Genomic DNA, 17,015 nt, shown 5'->3' with positions numbered 1-17,015 from the left:
GAAAGGAGAAACTGATGAGAAATTAGGAACCAAACCAATGACTTCTAAATGAAAACTAACTAAGGTGGCAATGAAACAACTTAAATGGCAAACAAATATAATTAAAGTACTAACCAGGATGTATGTGTAAATAACAAAAGCCAGCTATATACACAAATAAGTAAACATGGCCGTGTGTAGGTGGGGCATACACCTGATCAAAGAGGGATGATTGGCAGCTCCCTCACACATGCAATCAATCAAAGTATAAGGTACGATGTCGGAGATTAAGAACGCTTTTGTTGGCAAGAAAAAGCCATAACATACCACTTGGAGAATACAGGTATCAAACCCACTATCTCCTGCATGTAAAGCAAGAGCTCTGTCCTTTGAGTTCATTCCCGCCGGTGCACAAGAAGGCTGCGACAGTTTCTGCAACACCAAAACACTAATTAAGACTCATTTGGAGTCAGCCCCAATCTGCCCCCACTTCGGACACATCGTTGTGTTTCATTGTTTGACAACTGCTTTGTGACTTCACCAGTCCCCTTAAAAGCCCCTTCCTTCAGGTTTCCATAGTGTAGTGGTTATCACGTTTGCCTCACACGCAAAAGGTCCCCAGTTCAAAACTGGTTGGAAACATGGCCTTTCAAGACCTCCTTTTACAAAAAAATCAAGATGACAAATAAGAACAAGGATATGTGCTTGATGTCTGAAGGTGTGTACACAAGCATCCATCCCCAGTTTGGACACACAATCCATATTTCCCGGATGACTGATGGGCTAGGAATACATAACAGGTCGGTGTTGGAGGACCTGATGGACCGCGAGGGTTCATCACGTAAAAGAAATTCAGAAAAATAAGAAGGCCCACAACCCCTAAGGCATTTAAAAACCATTAAGAGAACCTTCAAATGGATCCTGAAACATACAGGGAAAGATATCTTTCAGATGTATCAATAAAAATGCTGAATCCCCAATATGGGGCTCTAACCCACGACCATGAGATTAAGAGTCTCATACTCTACGGCTGAGCTAATCAGGCCTTTTACAGCTCTAGATATAATTTTTTGTTCTGTTTTTATTGATGTGGCCATCCTGATGTTTGATCAATTCCACAGCTGACCTAGTTTCTCAGGGAACAGAAGGAGCGAGACCTGTAGGGTCAGGATGGCCGAGTGGTCGAAGGCGCTGCATTCAGGTTGCAGTCTCTAATGAGGCGTGTGTTCAAATCCCACTTCTGACAGTGCGGGGCCGCAAGTCTTTCCAGTTCCAGTTAAAAGCCTGGCTCCTCATGTAGTTTCCATAAAGTACCAAGGTATTGTCCTGTTGCCCTTGTATTTTGAGGGCAAAAGGAGGCGTTTGCAAGAGGACCTCAGACCTGGTCACCTGAAGAGGGACTTGAATCCGGGACACTCAGATCAAAAGTTTCATGTTCGGGACCAAATGGTCCTTCGAGCCGAATATCTTCCCAGTGACCTGCAAGATCCAGAGGGAGGCAGGGATGTTCTGTGCCTCCATTGTCGAGGCGGCAGTGGCCCTAAGGTGGTCAGGGCCTGTCGTGGCGGTAATCCTAGAACCCGTTGGTGGATACCGTTGGTGAGGGATGCCGTCAAGCTGAAGGAGTTCTATTGGGCCTTTTTGGCTCATGGGACTTCAGCTGACAGGAACCGACAGACCAAGCGGTCCGCGGCTTTGGCATTCGCTGAGGCAAAAACTCTGACATGGGAGGAGTTTGGAGAAGCCATGGAGAAGGACTTCCGGACGGCTTCGAAGAGATTCTGGACCACCATCCGGCGTCTCAGGAAAGGAAAGCAGTACACAGTGAAGACGCTGTCAAACACTTGGCTGTACTCATTTGCCTCAAAACAACAAGACCTTCGATAGCTCATTCGGAAGAGCGGAGGACTGTAGTGGTTCAAGCTGGCATCCTTAGGTCGCTGGTTCAAGTCGGGCTCGAAGGACAAGCTGTTTCTTATGTTATGTCTGCCAGGAAAGAATGGCAATACCTTCTTGTCTGAAGGACCTCCGCTTCCCTGTCAATGGAGTTGGACTTGAGTCTTTGTCACGCAGTCTGAAATTGGCAAACGGAGTAATTCTGATTGAGTGATCATTTGAGTGTCTATTTGAATACGTTTCATCTCAACTCCTGTTGGAAAAGGACAGCCATTTCCGTGAGAGCACAAGACCCCTGGATTGTACCCGAAAATACTTTGCACTCATCAGAGAGTAAAGTTGTTGTCCTGGTTTGCAAAGCCTCCATTGTTACGCCAGAAGGTGCCAGTCACATCCAAAACAAAGGGTTCCATGGTGTAATGGTTAGCACTCTGGACTCTGAATCCAGTGGTCCAAGTTCAAGTCTTGGTGGAACCTACTTGCCCTGCAGCAATTGAGTGTTTGGACTGAGTCTTCCTGTAAGAGTATGATGACTTATTTACTTACTCTACAAATAAGTGGTAACTGTGGATCAGGATGAGGTCCCCAAAACGACGCCAATGTCTGTGACAGCTGATGTCAAGCTGATCAGAAGATACTTGGTTTGTGTGCGGGGCCACAAGTCTTTCCAGTTCCAGTTAAAAGCCAGTCTCCTCATGTAGTTTCCGTAGAGTACCAAGGGATTATCCTGTTGCCCTCGTAGTTTGAGGGCAAAAAGGAGGCGTTTGCAAGTGGACTTCAGACCTGGTCACCTGAACAGGGACTTGAATCCAGTTTCAGGTTCAGGTGACTGGCTCAACCTTTGTCTTGTCTGACCATGAACAAGATATTTGGCTTGTCCATGTGGGCTGTTTAAGACCTCAGTCCATCTTGGAGGTGGAAATTTCGGGACCAGGGCTTCTTCATCTCAACAAGGACAAGTCTAGAGAACACGGCCAGGATTAGGTTTGGGGTATTTGTCTGACGCTGAAGGATAGATCCTGGACTCAATTCTGATCCCAACATCTCTTCGACAAAAAATGTATTACGGAAAAGGATTCCTATGAGAATGCAGGTATCAATTCTGCTACTTCTCACATGCTAAGCGAGCGCTCTACCATTTGAGCTAATTCCCTTGCTGTTGCAGCGTTGGCAGAGAAGGTCCAGTCTCAGAACTATTTTGGTTCCTTTGCTGGACTACGTCAAAGCGACACAGTCTCTGCCTTTCAGAGTGCTCCCATAAAGCAGTCCCTGGTGGTCTAGTGGCTAGGATTCGCAGCTCTCACCGCCGCGGCATTGGTTCGATTCCTGGTCAAAGAATTGAGATTTGGATAGGTTTTGACTGGAGATAGAGTTGCCAGATGGTCAACCTCCCACCTGGAGGCAGACTCGTCAACCACATTACTGAGGCCACATCGGCGATGACGACAGGACTTGGCACAGACATAGCTTCACCCTTCCCCCACTTTTGGCACTAACTGAAAAAGCAAGAACCAAAAACTCTGACTTGGAGGTGCTGATTGCTGCTCCCAGTTGCTTCCTATTCGTCTGTGAGCAACACTTGAATTTTAGAGTCAGGTTCATTGAAAAGGTTTGCAAGCTAGCCAGGACCAGCGGCATCCACCTGCAGGAGGATTTGGTGGTCCTTCTCCAACTGGACAACATCTGCCACTGTCCAGGGCGGTGGCAACTTCTGATTGGCCGGCCTATGCCGCATCTGCACAATCTGAAATATGTCAAAACAACTAGGCAGGAAGAGAAGGGGGCTTTTTGCAGCTGCGCCGTTCTAAGACGCGCTTAAAATGGTAGACCAACAGGGAGTATGATAATTAATCTCAAGTCTATAATTTATTGATATGTTTTATTCGTATTTCTGTCGTCAGTCGCTTCAGGATGACAGCAGTTCGCAGATAGCGCTTAAAGATGACCCTAACCGTTCGACCGAGGACCAACCCAAATTCTCCACTCAAAACCTGTCCAAATGTCAGTTTCCTGACCGGGAATCGAACGTTATGGCTGCACTCTGAGAGACTGTGTCACTTTGACGTACTCCAGCAAAGGAACCAAAATAGTTGTTAGACTGGACCTTCTCTGCCAACGCTGCTCCAGCAGGGGAATTAGCTCAAATGGTAAAGCGCTCGCTTAACATGTGAAAGGTAGTGGGATCAATGCATTCTACATAATCTCTTTTGTTTTTTGCGATGAAATTTTCCCAAGTAGCGCTTGCTTAGCATGTGAGAGGTAGGGGGATCAATGCCCACAGTCTCCAAGGAGTTATTTGCCCTTTGTAGAAGAGAAGTTGGGATTGGATCTACATCCGACAAATACCTTAAACCAGAACAAAATTCTCAGCGATGACTGAACATCTTGCTCCTTCTGTTCCCTGAGAAACTAGGACAGCTGAGGAATTGATCAAACATCAGGAAGGCAACATCAATAACAACAAAAAAAAAAATGATGTTCAGGGCATAAAAAGGCCCGACAAGCTCAGTCGGTAGAGAATGAGACTCTTAATCTCAGTGTCGTTTGTTCGAGCCCCACATTGGGCGATTCAGCACTCTTATTGATACATCTTGAAGGTGATTATTCATTATATTGTTTTAATTTATTATACTCATCTCACAGTTTGTCTTGATACACCCACATGCCCGCATGGCTGTACTCTGAAAGGCAGAGACTGTGTCGCTTTGATGTACTCCAGCAAAGGAACCAAAATAGTTATGAGACTGGACCTTCCCTGCCAACAGCAGCGGAATTAGCTCAAATGGTAGAGTGCTCGCTTAGCATGTGAGAGGTTGCGGGATCAATGCCCGCATTCTCCATAGTCTCTTCTGTTTTTGGTGATTAAATGTTCCAAGTACCGAACACTAATCTGGGCCCCAATCCCCATATCTAGGCCAAATACAGCCATAGGTATCACCCTAAACCCAGTCCTAACTGCATTCTCCAGTCTAGCACCTTGTCTTGTCTTGTTTTGGGATCAATGCCCGCAGTCTCCTAGGAGTTCTTTGCCTTTTGTAGAATAGATGTTGGGATTGGATCTACCCCTTAGCATTCGACAAATACCCCAAACCCGGGGAATTGCCTCAAATGGTAAAGTGCTTGCTTAGCATGCGAGAAGTAGCAGAATCGATACCCGCATTCTCCAAGGAATCCTTTGTATTTTGTAAAAGAGATGTCGGGATCGGAAATGAGTCCACGATCGATCCCTCAGCATCAGACAAATACCCCAAACCTAATCCTGGCCATGTTCTGTAGACTAGTCTCTTGTCATGGCATAATGAAGAATCCCAGTCCGTGATTTATTGTTCTCAAGTAGCGCTTCAAGGTGACCCCAACCATTCCACCGAGGCCGAAGACAAATCCTATCTCCAGGAAAAACCAATCCAGCCGCAGCAGTGAGAGCACCGAATCCTAGCCACTAGACCACCAGGGACTGCTTTTGGTCTGCACTCAGAAAGGCAGAGACTGTGTCGCTTCTCTTTGGCCTTTTCGGTGTTGAGGGAGCAGAAGTCTTCTGGCATTCTGGACTTGACCACAGGAGGAAGATAAAAGAGATTGGTTTCACATTTAAAACTTCTCCTCACTGCCTGAACAAGGACTTGAACCCTGGACCCTCAGATTAAAAGTCTGATGCTCTACCATGCTCTAGCTATCCAGCTAGCCCTTGATAAACGAGGACAACTCAATGAAGACAAAATCTTCTGGCATACTGTACTTGTCCTTGCAGAGATGAAGAAGCCCCGGTCCCGAAATGTCCACCTCCAAGATGGACAGAGGTCTTAAACTGCCCACATGGACAAGCCAAATATCTTTTGGACAAAAAGAGTTCATGGTCAGACAAGACAAAGGTTGAGCCTGTCACCTCAACATGAAACGTTTGATCTGAGTGTCCGGGATTCAAGTCCATGTTCAGGTACCAGGTCTGAGGTCCACTTGCAAACGCCTCCGTTTTGCCCTCAAAATACGAGGGCAACAGGACAATCCCTTGGTACTTTATGGAAACTACATGAGTGGCCTGGCTTTTAACTGGAACTGGAAAGACTTGTGGCCCTGCACACAAACCAAGTATCTTCTGATCAGCTGATCCTTGACATCAGCTGTCACAGACATTGGCGTCGTTTGGGGACCTCATCCTGATCCATGGTTACCACTGATTTGTAGAGTAAATCAATAAGTCATCATATTCTTACTGTTAAGGATGACACAGTCCAAACACTCGATTGCTGCAGGGCAAGTCGGTTCCACCAAGACTTGAACTTGGATCACTGGATTCAGAGTCCAGAGTGCTAACCATTATACCATGGAACCCTTTGTTTTGGATGACTGGCACCTTCTGGCATAACAATGGACGCATTGCAAACCAGGACACCAACTTTACTCTTTGATGAGCGCAAAGTATTTTGGGGTACAATCCAGGGGTCTTGTGCTCTTATGGAAATAGCTGCCCTTTTCCAACAGGAGTTGAGATGAAACGTATTCAAATAGACAAACTGCATTGGCCACTCATTCAGAATTTCTCGGTTTGCCAATTTCAGACTGTGTGACAAAGACTCAAGTCCAACTCCATTGACAGGGAAGGTGAGGTCCTTCAGAAAAGACGGTATTGCCATTCTTTCCAGACACAACATAAGCAAAAGGCTTGTCTTTCGAGACGGACTTGAACCAGCGACCTAAGGATGCCAGCTAGAACCACTACAGTCTTCCGCTCTTCCAACTGACCTATGGAAGGTCTTGTTGTTTTGGGGCGAGTGAGTACAGCCGGGCGTTCGACGATGTCTCATTGAGGTTCTCTAACGCGCTGTGGCTGGGAATGCCACTATGGACAGGATTTGGATTAGATAATCAAGTATTGTGGTGGAGAGTCTGAGGTGGAAAGTCTCAGGTGGAGACTTTCTGATCGAATTCAGAGGTCATCAGTTGGTCCCGAAAACTGTCTGGGCACTTTTTTCACGATGAAAGGTATGAAAACAGCCCTGCTGCATTGGCCAGGAATCAGACCCGGGTCTCCCACGTGGATCGATCGTGGATTCATTTCCGGTCCCAACATCTCCTCTACAAAAGGCAAAGAACTCCCAGGAGACTGCGGACATTGATCCCACAACAAGACAAGACAAGGTGCTAGACAGGAGAATGCTAGACAGGACAATGCTAGACAGGACTGGGTTTAGGGTGATACCTATAGCTGTATTTGGCCTCGATATCGGGATTGGGGCCCGGATTAGTGTTCGGTACTTGGGAACATTTAATCACAAAAAAGAAAAGTGCTTTTTGAGAATGCGGGCATTGATCCCGCTACCTCTCACATGCTAAGCAAGCGCTCTACCCTGCTGATGCATTGTTGGCAGAGAAGGTCCAGTCTCATTCCTATTTTGGTTCCTTTGCTGGAGTACGTCAACGCGACACAGTCTCTGCCTTTCTGACTGCAGCCACGATGCAGTCCCTGGTGCTCTAGTGGCGGATTTGGGTTGGTCCTTGGTCGAACAGTTCGGGTAATCTTGAAGCGCTATCTGTGAACTGCTGTCATCCTGAGGCGACTGAATAAAACATCAATAAATGATGGACTTGAGTTTCTGGTAAGTACTACACAACAAGATAAGGTGCTGGACTGGAGAAGGCAGTTAGGACTGGGTTTAGGGTTAGGCCTAAGGCTGTATTTGGCATAGAAATTGGTATTGGGGCTCAGATTATTGTTTGGTACATGGGAACAATAAATCACGGACTGGGTTTCTTCACTATTACATGACAAGAGACTGGTCTAGAGAACACGGCCAGGATTAGGTTTGGGGTATTTGTCTGATGCTGATGGATAGATCCTGAAATCAATTCTGTCATCTCTTCTACAAAAAACAGATTTCGGAAAAGGATTCCTTGGCGAATGCGGGTATCAATTCTGTAGGGTTACGATTCGGGTAGAGCAAACGCGTCTCACTAGAACAAGCACCCCTGGTTTACGCCACTTCAAGATTGGAGTCAATGGTTTGGCTTGTAACCTCCTCTAACCTTGTCTGGGTGCATATAAGTACTAGCATAGAAGTGTTTCAAATGTACTTCTTCCCTGAGATCATATTTCTCCTCTCTTGTAGAGAAGTATTGGATGACATTTTTAGCTAATTGCTTATTTTTAGCCTTATGCATTGAGTTTCTGGTAAGTACTACACAACAAGATAAGGTGCTCGACTGGAGAAGGCAGTTAGGACTGGGTTTAGGGTTAGACCTAAGGCTTTTTTGGCATAGAAATCGGGACTTGGGATCAGATTAGTGTTTGGTACTTGGGAACAATAAATCACAGACTGGGTTTATTCACGATTGCATTACAAGAGACTCGTCTAGAGAACACGGCCAGGTGGACTCAACGTGTGCCCTTGAGGTCACTGGTTTGTCTTGTAACCTCATCTCTGGCCTTGTGAAGAATGAAGCCAGCCAATAAGCCTTTTCAAACTGTTTGCCAAGTCGCAACATGAACAGGGATTGTGCTGAATCCCAGGCTTGAATCAGGGACCTTCAGAACGTCAGTCTAACACTCTCCCAAGTGAGTATTTCAGCTTTTAAGGTGGCGTTCTGCTTTTTCAGTCATTTGCTAAAAGTGGGGGCAATGGGAAGCTGTGTCTGTGCCATGTATGTTGCTGTGTACCTGGTCCAGTGTGTTCTCAACTTGGGTTGGAATGTCCCCATGCTGGTAACGGGTGGGGAATACAGTCCGTTGATGAGGATACAGAAAAGGTACAGAAAATGGATGGTTTTCATTGGTTGACGTCCCCAGATATATAGTGTAGTGGACAGTATCACCCCCTGTCACGTGGAAAGCTGGTGCACAATTCCCAGACATGGAGTTCCTGTTTTGTATGTCACAATGTGACATATAACCTTCAGTAGGGTTACGATTCGGGTAGAGCAAACCCGAAGACCTCTCTCAATCTTTTTCTCCAAGTGCTCAGCTGTGTTGTACAATCTGACAGTCCTTTGATGCCAAGTCATTCCAGTCGTGGATAATGGACCTGACCAGGAAAATGCCAGCTGTGGGATTTCAACCAGTGATACAACTAATTTAACTAATTGATGTCCCTGCGAGAACAGCCACCTACATTCAGTGGACACTCAGCAGAGGAGGGGAAAAGATAGTTGGTCAAATTACAAGCCTAGCAAAGAGGGGCTTGTTTGTTCAATTCCTGCAGTCCTCTTCTGGTATTTCCATGACTCTGGTTTTCATACTTTTCATCCGAGGTCATGTTGAAGTACAAAGAGTGTTTTCCGGAGAAACGCAAGACCCCAGGATGCAATAGGTCTGCTTTGTACACTTTTCAGCAGCGGTCATGTTGAAAAGCACCCCTGGTTTACTGGGTGACGCCACTTCAAGATGCAAGAAGCTGTCAGAAGTGGGATTCGAACCCACGCCTCATTAGAGACTGCAACCTGAATGCAGCGCCTTCGACCGCTCGGCCATCCTGACCTTCCAGGTTTTGCTCCTTCTCTCCCCTGAGAAACTAGGTCAGTTGTGGAATTGATCAAACATCAGGATGGCCACATCAATAAAAACAGAACAAAAAATGATATCTAGAGCAGAAAAAGGCCCGGTTAGCTCAGTCAGTAGAGCATGAGACTCTTAATCTCATGGTAGTTGGTTGGAGCCCCACATTGGGTGATTCAGCACTTTTACATCTGAAAGATATCTTTCCTGTTGAAAACTGTTCAACATGCAGAAAACATTTCATTCCAAATACACAAAAACAAGTCCTTTGACCAAAGGCCTGGGGGCTCACTTCGTAGGGCATCAGACTTTAAATCTGAGTGTCAAGAGTTCAAGTCCCTTCAGAGATCAAGCACAAGTCCTTGTTCCTATTTGTCACCTTAACTTTTTTTGTAAAAGAAGGACTTGAATGGCCATGTTTCCACCCAGTTTCGAACTGGGGACCTTTTGCGTGTTAGGCAAACGTGATAACCGCTACACTATGGAAACCTGAAGGAAGGGGCTTTTAAGGGGACTGAGCTCAATTTTATTCCACACATTAAAAATGTTACAAAAACAGGATTTTATTTTTCATTTAAAGAATACAGCCGGAGTCCGCCCGTTCCTCTTTCGGGCAAATAGAGAGATGCTGATGCATGCTTTTATTTCCAGTCGTATTGACTATTGCAATGCCCTGCTTTCTGGTCTTCCTAAAAGAAACATCACAAGTCTACAACTTTTACAGAACAACTTTTGCTGCACGTGTGCTGACGAGGACCAGAAGGCAGGCGCATATTACACCGCTTCTAAAATCACTGCATTGGCTCCCTGTATGTTTCAGGATCCATTTGAAGGTTCTCTTAATGGTTTTTAAATGCCTTGGGGGTTGTGGGCCTTCTTATTTTTTCTGAATTTCTTTTACGTGATGAACCCTCGCGGTCCATCAGGTCCTCCAACACCGACCTGTTATGTATTCCCAGCCCATCAGTCATCCGGGAAATATGGATTGTGTGTCCAAACTGGGGATGGATGCTCGTGTACACACCTTCAGACATCAAGCACATATCCTTGTTCCCATTTGTCATCTTGATTTTTTAGTAAAAGGAGGTCTTGAAAGGCCATGTTTCCACCCAGTTTTGAACTGGGGACCTTTTGCGTGTGAGGCAAACGTGATAACCACTACACTATGGAAACCTGAAGGACGGGGCTTTTAAGGGGGCTGGTGAAGTCACAGAGCAGTTGCCAAACAATGAAACACGACGATGTGTCCAAAGTGGGGGCAGATTGACAATTGTCCAAATGGATAAAGATTTCTCCTTTGTAGGGAAAATTGTTCCAGAAATAATGGGCTTTTCTTCAACAAAACAAGACATCACAATCGCGGCTTGAAAGAAACACCTTAGCCACCCTCGGGGTCACTTTCATATCTTGGTGGACTCAACTTGTGCCCTTGGAGTCAATGGTTTGTAAATAGGCTTGTAACCTCCTCTAACCTTGTCTGGATGGCTGGATGTCTGGCCTTTTGAAGAATGAAGCTAAGGTCCTTTCAGCCAGCCAATAAGCCTTTTCAAACTATTTGCCAAGTCACAACATAAACAGGGATTTTTCTGAAAACCGGTCTTGAACCAGGGACCTTTAGAACTTCAGTCTAATGTTCTCCCAAGTGAGTATTTCAGCTTCTAAGGTGGTGTTCTGCTTTTTCAGTCGTGGGTAAAAGTGGGGGCAGGGTGAAGCTGTGTCTGTGCCACGTGTGTTGCTGTGTACCTGGTCCAGTGTGTTCTCAACTTGGGTTGGAATGTCCCCATGCCGGTAACGGGTGGGCAATACGGTCCGTTGATGAGGATAAGAGCTACAGAAAATTGGAAGGATTTCACTGGTTGAAGTCTCCAGCTACCATAAAAACGGTCATGGGCCACAAGCCTGTTCTGAATTCCGCTTTGGCCAATCGACACTACATCAACTCAGCAGCAGTCCTTGTTAGTATAGTGGCCAGTATCTCCGCCTGTCACATGGAAGATTACGCGGTTCGATTCCCAGACGTGGAGTTCCTGTTTTGTGTGTCACGTTGAACCTTGAGCAGGGTTGCGGTTGCAACAACCAGTCCAGGAGAACAAGACCTCTATTCATCTTCTTCTCCAAGTGCTCAGCTGTGTTGTACAATCTGACAGTCCTTTGCTACCAAATCATTCCAGTCGTGGATAATGGAGCTGACAAGGAAAATGACAGCTGTGGGATTTCAACCAGTGGCTCCTGAGCGAAAGGAGCCTTAATCTGGTGCTTCAGACCACTCATCCACCCAACCCAAAACGGTGCCCTGATCAGGAAAAAACTGTGACCTTGTGAGGTTCGCTGACAACGGAGGACACTGAAATGGAGCCGCACAAAGGAGGGTACCTGCACTGTTTACGTGTCCGTCGACCAGGTAGACCGGGATTCGATTGGCGGACTTGGAATTGTTTTCATGTGCAGTGACAGCAGTTCACAGACAGCGCTGAAAGATGACCCGAACCGTTCGGCCGAGGACCAAGACAAATCCTATCTCCAGTCAAAACCTAACCAAATGTCAGTTCCCTGACCGGGAATCGAACAACGGCCGCGGTGGTGAGAGCACCAAGTCCCAGCCACTAGACAACCAGGGACTGCATCATGTCTGCACTCTGAAAGGCAGAGACTGTGTCGCTTTGACGTACTCCAGCAAAGGAACCAAAATAGTTCTGAGACTGGACCTTCTCTGCCAACACTGCATCAGCAGGGGAATTAGCTCAAATGGTAGAGCGCTCGCTTAGCATGTGAGCGGTAGCGGGATCAACGCCCGCATTCTCCATAAACTCCTTTGTTTTTTGATGAAATGTTCCCAAGTAGCGAATACTAATCCGGGCCCCAATCCCGATATCTAGGCCAAATACAGCCATAGGTATCACCCTAAACTGGATTCAGAGTCCAGAGTGCTAACCATTACACCATGGAACCCTTTGTTTTGGATGTGACTGGCACCTTCTGGCGTAACAATGGAGGCTTTGCAAACCAGGACAACAACTTTACTCTCTGATGAGCGCAAAGTATTTTCGGGTACAATCCAGGGGTCTTGTGCTCTCACGGAAATGGCTGTCCTTTTCCAACAGGAGTTGAGATGAAACGTATTCAAATAGACACTCAAATGATCACTCAATCAGAATTACTCCGTTTGCCAATTTCAGACTGCGTGACAAAGACTCAAGTCCAACTCCATTGACAGGGAAGCGGAGGTCCTTCAGACAAGACGGTATTGCCATTCTTTGCCGGCAGACATAACACAAGAAACAGCTTGTCCTTCGAGCCGGACTTGAACCAGCGACCTAAGGATGCCAGCTTGAACCACTACAGTCCTCCGCTCTTCCAACTGAGCTATCGAAGGTCTTGTTGCTTTGGTGCGAATGAGTACAGCCAAGCGTTTGACAGCGTCTTCACTGTGTACTGCTTTCCTTTCCTGAGACGCCGGATCCAGAATCTCTTCGAAGCCGTCCGGAAGTCCTTCTCCATGGCTTCTCCAAACTCCTCCCATGTCAGAGTTTTTGGCTCAGCGAATGCCAAAGCCGCGGACCGCTTGGCCTGTCGGTTCCTGTCAGCTGAAGTCCCATGAGCCAAAAAGGCCCAATAGAACTCCTTCAGCTTGACGGCATCCCTCACCAACGGGTTCTAGGATTACCGCCACGACAGGCCCTGACCACCTTAGGGCCACTGCCGCCTCGACAATGGAGGCACAGAACATCCCTGCCTCCCTCTGGATCTTGCAGGTCACTGGGAAGATATTCGGCTCGAAGGACCATTTGGTCCCGAACATGAAACTTTTGATCTGAGTGTCCCGGATTCAAGTCCCTGTTCAGGTGACCAGGTCTGAGGTCCTCTTGCAAACGCCTCCTTTGCCCTCAAAATACAAGGACAACAGGACAATACCTTGGTACTTTATGGAAACTACATGAGGAGCCGGGCTTTTAACTGGAACTGGAAAGACTTGCGGCCGCGCACTGTCAGAAGTGGGATTTGAACCCACGCCTCATTAGAGACTGCAACCTGAATGCAGCGCCTTCGACCGCTCGTCCATCCTGACCCTCCAGGTCTCGCTCCTTCTGTTCCCTGAGAAACTAGGTCAGCTGTGGAATTGATCAAACATCAGGATGGCCACATCAATAAAAACAGAACAAAAAATGATATCTAGAGCAGCAAAAGACCTGATTAGCTCAGTCGGCAGAGCATGAGACTCTTAATCTGATGGTCGTGGGTTCGAGCCCCATATTGGGCGATTCAGCACTTTTATTGATACATCTGAAAGATATCTTTCCTGTTGAAAACTGTTCAACATGCAGAAAACATTTCATTCCAAATACACAAAAACAAGTCTTTTGACCAATGCCCTGGGGGCTCACTTCGTAGGGCATCAGACTTTAAATCTGAGTGTCAAGAGTTCAAGTCCCTTCAGAGATCAAGCACAAGTCCTTGTTCCTATTTGTCACCTTAACTTTTTTTGTAAAAGAAGGACTTGAATGGCCATGTTTCCACCCAGTTTCGAACTGGGGACCTTTTGCGTGTTAGGCAAACGTGATAACCGCTACACTATTGTTAGGGTTAAACCCAAAACATTATCACCCACTGTGAAAGAAGACACAAAGACGTGAGATATAGGCTTGCAAGGAGAGTGATCAGAGACTGTTCAGTAACATTCATCCAACCTACTCTGAAAACAGTCTCTGCTCTCCTTCTTTTTATGAATTAGAGTTTAGGTGTGCCCTATTACATAGGTCTCAATCGTCTAAGGGAGGGGGAACAGTTCACACGGTTGAGACTGGTTTCAACATCAAGCATATTTTGAGAAAGCCAAGACAGATAGGAGACATCAAGCTTATTTTGAGAAAGCAGAATGTCTCAAGGAGACATCCTGTTATTGAGTGTCTAAAGGAATGTGATGAGTTATGCAAACGTGTGATCTATGTGCATGTAATAGTAACTTGGATAATATGAAGTAAGCTTATTGAATGTGCTTTATTCCAACAATATGTGTTTCAAAAACATTGTGCATTTGGACATTTGCGGGGCTAAGAAAACAGACCACATTAGCAAAACAAAAGAGGTTCGGGTCTAACATTTAAGGGAAGCGCTCTACTATCTGAGGTAATTCCCCTGCTGCTGCAATGTTGGCAGAGAAGGTCCAGTCACAGAACTATTTTGGTTCCTTTGCTGGAGTACGTCAAAGTGACACTGTCTCTGCCTTGCTGAGTGCAGACATAAAGCAGTCCCTGGTGGTCTAGTGGCTAGGATTCGGCGCTCTCACCGCCGCGGCCGGGGTTCGATTCCCGGTCAGGGAATTGACATTTGGGTAGGTTTTGACTGGAGATAGGATTTGTCTTCGGCCTCGGTCGAATGGTCGGGGTCATCTTGAAGCACAAACCGTTGTCATCCTGAAGCGACTGACAACAGAAATATAAACAAAACATGGACACACAATGGACAACACAATAAGACAAGGTCCTCGACTGAGAATGCTGTCAGGACTGGGTTTAGGGTGAGACAGAGCATTTGTCGGATGCTCAGGGATAGATCCTTGTTAGAATAAAATGTAGATAGAATGAATATAGCATCAGTTATCACCCTTATATCCATTTGCTTAGACAATAGAAAGAGTGTTTGAATGTGCTGAAGAAGAAATGTTCCTGTGACCCTGATCAGAGACCCCCAGCAACCCCCAGGTCCTGGATGTGCCTGTATGCGCCAACCGCAACCCTGCAGATGTTCACGTTAATCCTGCAAGAACGTGTCAAGATAAGAACTCATAAAACAATAAAAGTAATACACACACATACACACACATACACATAGAGAAACAAATACAGCTCGTGCAACTGCCACCACTAGAGTTGCATGACCATGTAGTAGGGACCCCCAAAAGAGAATAAATAAAGAGGAGTTTGAACTGCATACTCAGTGGAGCGGCATGTCACTGGGTATGTGGTTTCACTCTCCTCGCTGCGAGTAACTTTGAATATTGTTGTCTGTCTCTTCTGTATTTCTGCATTTAAGTGTTTTTACAAGTGTCACAGGAGTTTGAACCTGACAACCCACTGACTCACAACGACCTTGCACATCTACACGTGTCAGGGTTCAACATATTGGCCTCTCATGTTACATGGTGTGACTAGGGACGTTGAGTCAGTACTTCAGTCTCCGCATTGAACGTCTGCAGCAACTGCCCTAAGCCACTTGCTGCTGCTGCCTTTGCTCAGAATGAAGTCACAAGAGTGCCATACAGACTGACTCCTTGAGATAACCAGAGTCATGTCTCTGAATTTGGACACAGGTCAAGTGGCTGGGCTTGTTGTGGGCGACCTGATGAGACCACCACTCAGCATGTGGCATGTGCGAGAGACTAGTCCGGGCGGGACCGGTGCAACTCATACTTACCTGCCAGGGGAGATACCATGATAAGAAGGTGGTTCACCCAGGGCGAGGCTCAGCCATTGCACATGGGTTGAGCTGACCTCTGCGAATTCCCCAAATGCGGGAATCTCGACTGCATAATTTGTGGTAGTGGGGGACTGCGTTCGCGCTCTCCCCTTATCCCGTGTTTAAAACAAGAGGCAGGTGCAGCACCGCGCCAAGCTCCTTGGCTTGCGAGTGCAGCCAGACCGAGCAAGAAACGACCAGCCCAGCACTACCAATGCTTGCTGGAAAGGTCTGCCCGTCCACGGGAGACAACCAACCAGCCGTGAGGCCGATCTGCTCTCAGTCAGGAAACCTCAATGAGAAACGGCAACAAGACAGAGAAAGAGCGTCGGCAACCATTTCGATTGATCTGAGTCTAAAGTTCAAGGTTTGCTCGCAGGCAAATTTGAAGCAGCGAGAATGAGCAATCCGCACCTCTGAGTAAGAGTTCATGGTTCTCACCCAAAAAACGATAGCTTGTAGCCGTAATCGTGTTGTTGTTTGTATTCTGTGTTTTGTCTGAGTCACGGCTGGTGTGTGTTGCTTTTTGCTGTTTTCTTGCCTGAAAGGACTTCTCGCTCAGCCAAAGCAAAGCCAGGTAAAAACGTAATCATTTGTCCCTTTGTTGGAATAGTTGCATCTTGTGCCTGTAGTGACACTGCCTGCAGAGATGGTTATTTAACCACCACCACCTGCTCATACCCCGTTGGAGCAGCAGCAACCACCTCCTGTGTCAAAAAACTCAAACAAAAACCATGTCTGTGCTGTGGCCAACCAAAATGAAAATATCAAGTGGATGGGACATCAACCACGACGTTCATCAACAAGGCCCTGTCAGATAATCTTATTGCTGCAGAAGGTCTGACAGACCCGAAGATGCCATTTAAAGATTTCAGTCAAACAGACTTCTTCCAGCGAGAGGTGGATGAGACAAGAAAAAGGGTGGAGGAAAAACAGCAGAAGAAGAGAAAGAGGGAGGAATCTCCTCCACCCCCTGTCCGAAAGTGCCTCTGCAGGATGCAGCTGAAGCAGGGCCGGAAAAGCCCCCGCATCCACACTGGCTTCAGAGAAGTACATCTACTGTCCTGCCAAAGTGTTCTCCATCTATAGAGAGCACAGGATGGGAAAAGAGATGAGCTGGAGGGAGTTCCAGGCCTCTCCGTTTTATGAAAAGGAGAAACAAAGGCGGCAAAATAAATGAACAATGTGTATATTCATTATT

The 17,015-nt window shown here is 46.6% G+C and overlaps 11 non-coding genes across 11 annotated transcripts; 5 read left to right on the top strand and 6 right to left on the bottom strand.

The window, feature by feature from the left end:
* The first annotated feature begins 548 nt into the window (after positions 1 to 548).
* On the top strand, positions 549 to 621 carry trnav-cac (transfer RNA valine (anticodon CAC)). Its single transcript has one exon. It is a non-coding gene; the product is annotated as a tRNA-Val (tRNA).
* Positions 622 to 1,143: 522 nt separating this feature from the next.
* trnal-cag (transfer RNA leucine (anticodon CAG)) lies at positions 1,144 to 1,225 on the top strand. The gene has a single exon. It is a non-coding gene; the product is annotated as a tRNA-Leu (tRNA).
* Positions 1,226 to 2,280: 1,055 nt separating this feature from the next.
* Positions 2,281 to 2,352, top strand: trnaq-cug (transfer RNA glutamine (anticodon CUG)). The gene has a single exon. It is a non-coding gene; the product is annotated as a tRNA-Gln (tRNA).
* Positions 2,353 to 6,132: 3,780 nt separating this feature from the next.
* trnaq-cug (transfer RNA glutamine (anticodon CUG)) lies at positions 6,133 to 6,204 on the bottom strand. Its single transcript has one exon. It is a non-coding gene; the product is annotated as a tRNA-Gln (tRNA).
* A 3,057-nt stretch (positions 6,205 to 9,261) lies between these two features.
* Positions 9,262 to 9,343, bottom strand: trnal-cag (transfer RNA leucine (anticodon CAG)). The gene has a single exon. It is a non-coding gene; the product is annotated as a tRNA-Leu (tRNA).
* Positions 9,344 to 9,777: 434 nt separating this feature from the next.
* Positions 9,778 to 9,850, bottom strand: trnav-aac (transfer RNA valine (anticodon AAC)). The gene has a single exon. It is a non-coding gene; the product is annotated as a tRNA-Val (tRNA).
* A 611-nt stretch (positions 9,851 to 10,461) lies between these two features.
* trnav-cac (transfer RNA valine (anticodon CAC)) lies at positions 10,462 to 10,534 on the bottom strand. Its single transcript has one exon. It is a non-coding gene; the product is annotated as a tRNA-Val (tRNA).
* A 2,113-nt stretch (positions 10,535 to 12,647) lies between these two features.
* Positions 12,648 to 12,734, bottom strand: trnay-gua (transfer RNA tyrosine (anticodon GUA)). Its single transcript is given in 2 exon segments — positions 12,648 to 12,683; positions 12,698 to 12,734. It is a non-coding gene; the product is annotated as a tRNA-Tyr (tRNA).
* Positions 12,735 to 13,867: 1,133 nt separating this feature from the next.
* Positions 13,868 to 13,937, bottom strand: trnav-aac (transfer RNA valine (anticodon AAC)). The gene has a single exon. It is a non-coding gene; the product is annotated as a tRNA-Val (tRNA).
* Positions 13,938 to 14,607: 670 nt separating this feature from the next.
* On the top strand, positions 14,608 to 14,679 carry trnae-cuc (transfer RNA glutamic acid (anticodon CUC)). The gene has a single exon. It is a non-coding gene; the product is annotated as a tRNA-Glu (tRNA).
* A 1,085-nt stretch (positions 14,680 to 15,764) lies between these two features.
* On the top strand, positions 15,765 to 15,927 carry LOC131128851 (U1 spliceosomal RNA). Its single transcript, XR_009129734.1, has one exon. It is a non-coding gene; the product is annotated as a U1 spliceosomal RNA (small nuclear RNA).
* Positions 15,928 to 17,015: the final 1,088 nt, after the last annotated feature.

The sequence above is a fragment of the Doryrhamphus excisus genome, chromosome 4 (assembly GCF_030265055.1).
Source record: "Doryrhamphus excisus isolate RoL2022-K1 chromosome 4, RoL_Dexc_1.0, whole genome shotgun sequence".
NCBI classification, from domain to species: Eukaryota; Metazoa; Chordata; class Actinopteri; order Syngnathiformes; family Syngnathidae; genus Doryrhamphus; species Doryrhamphus excisus.
This window is presented reverse-complemented; position numbering and strand designations above follow the sequence as displayed.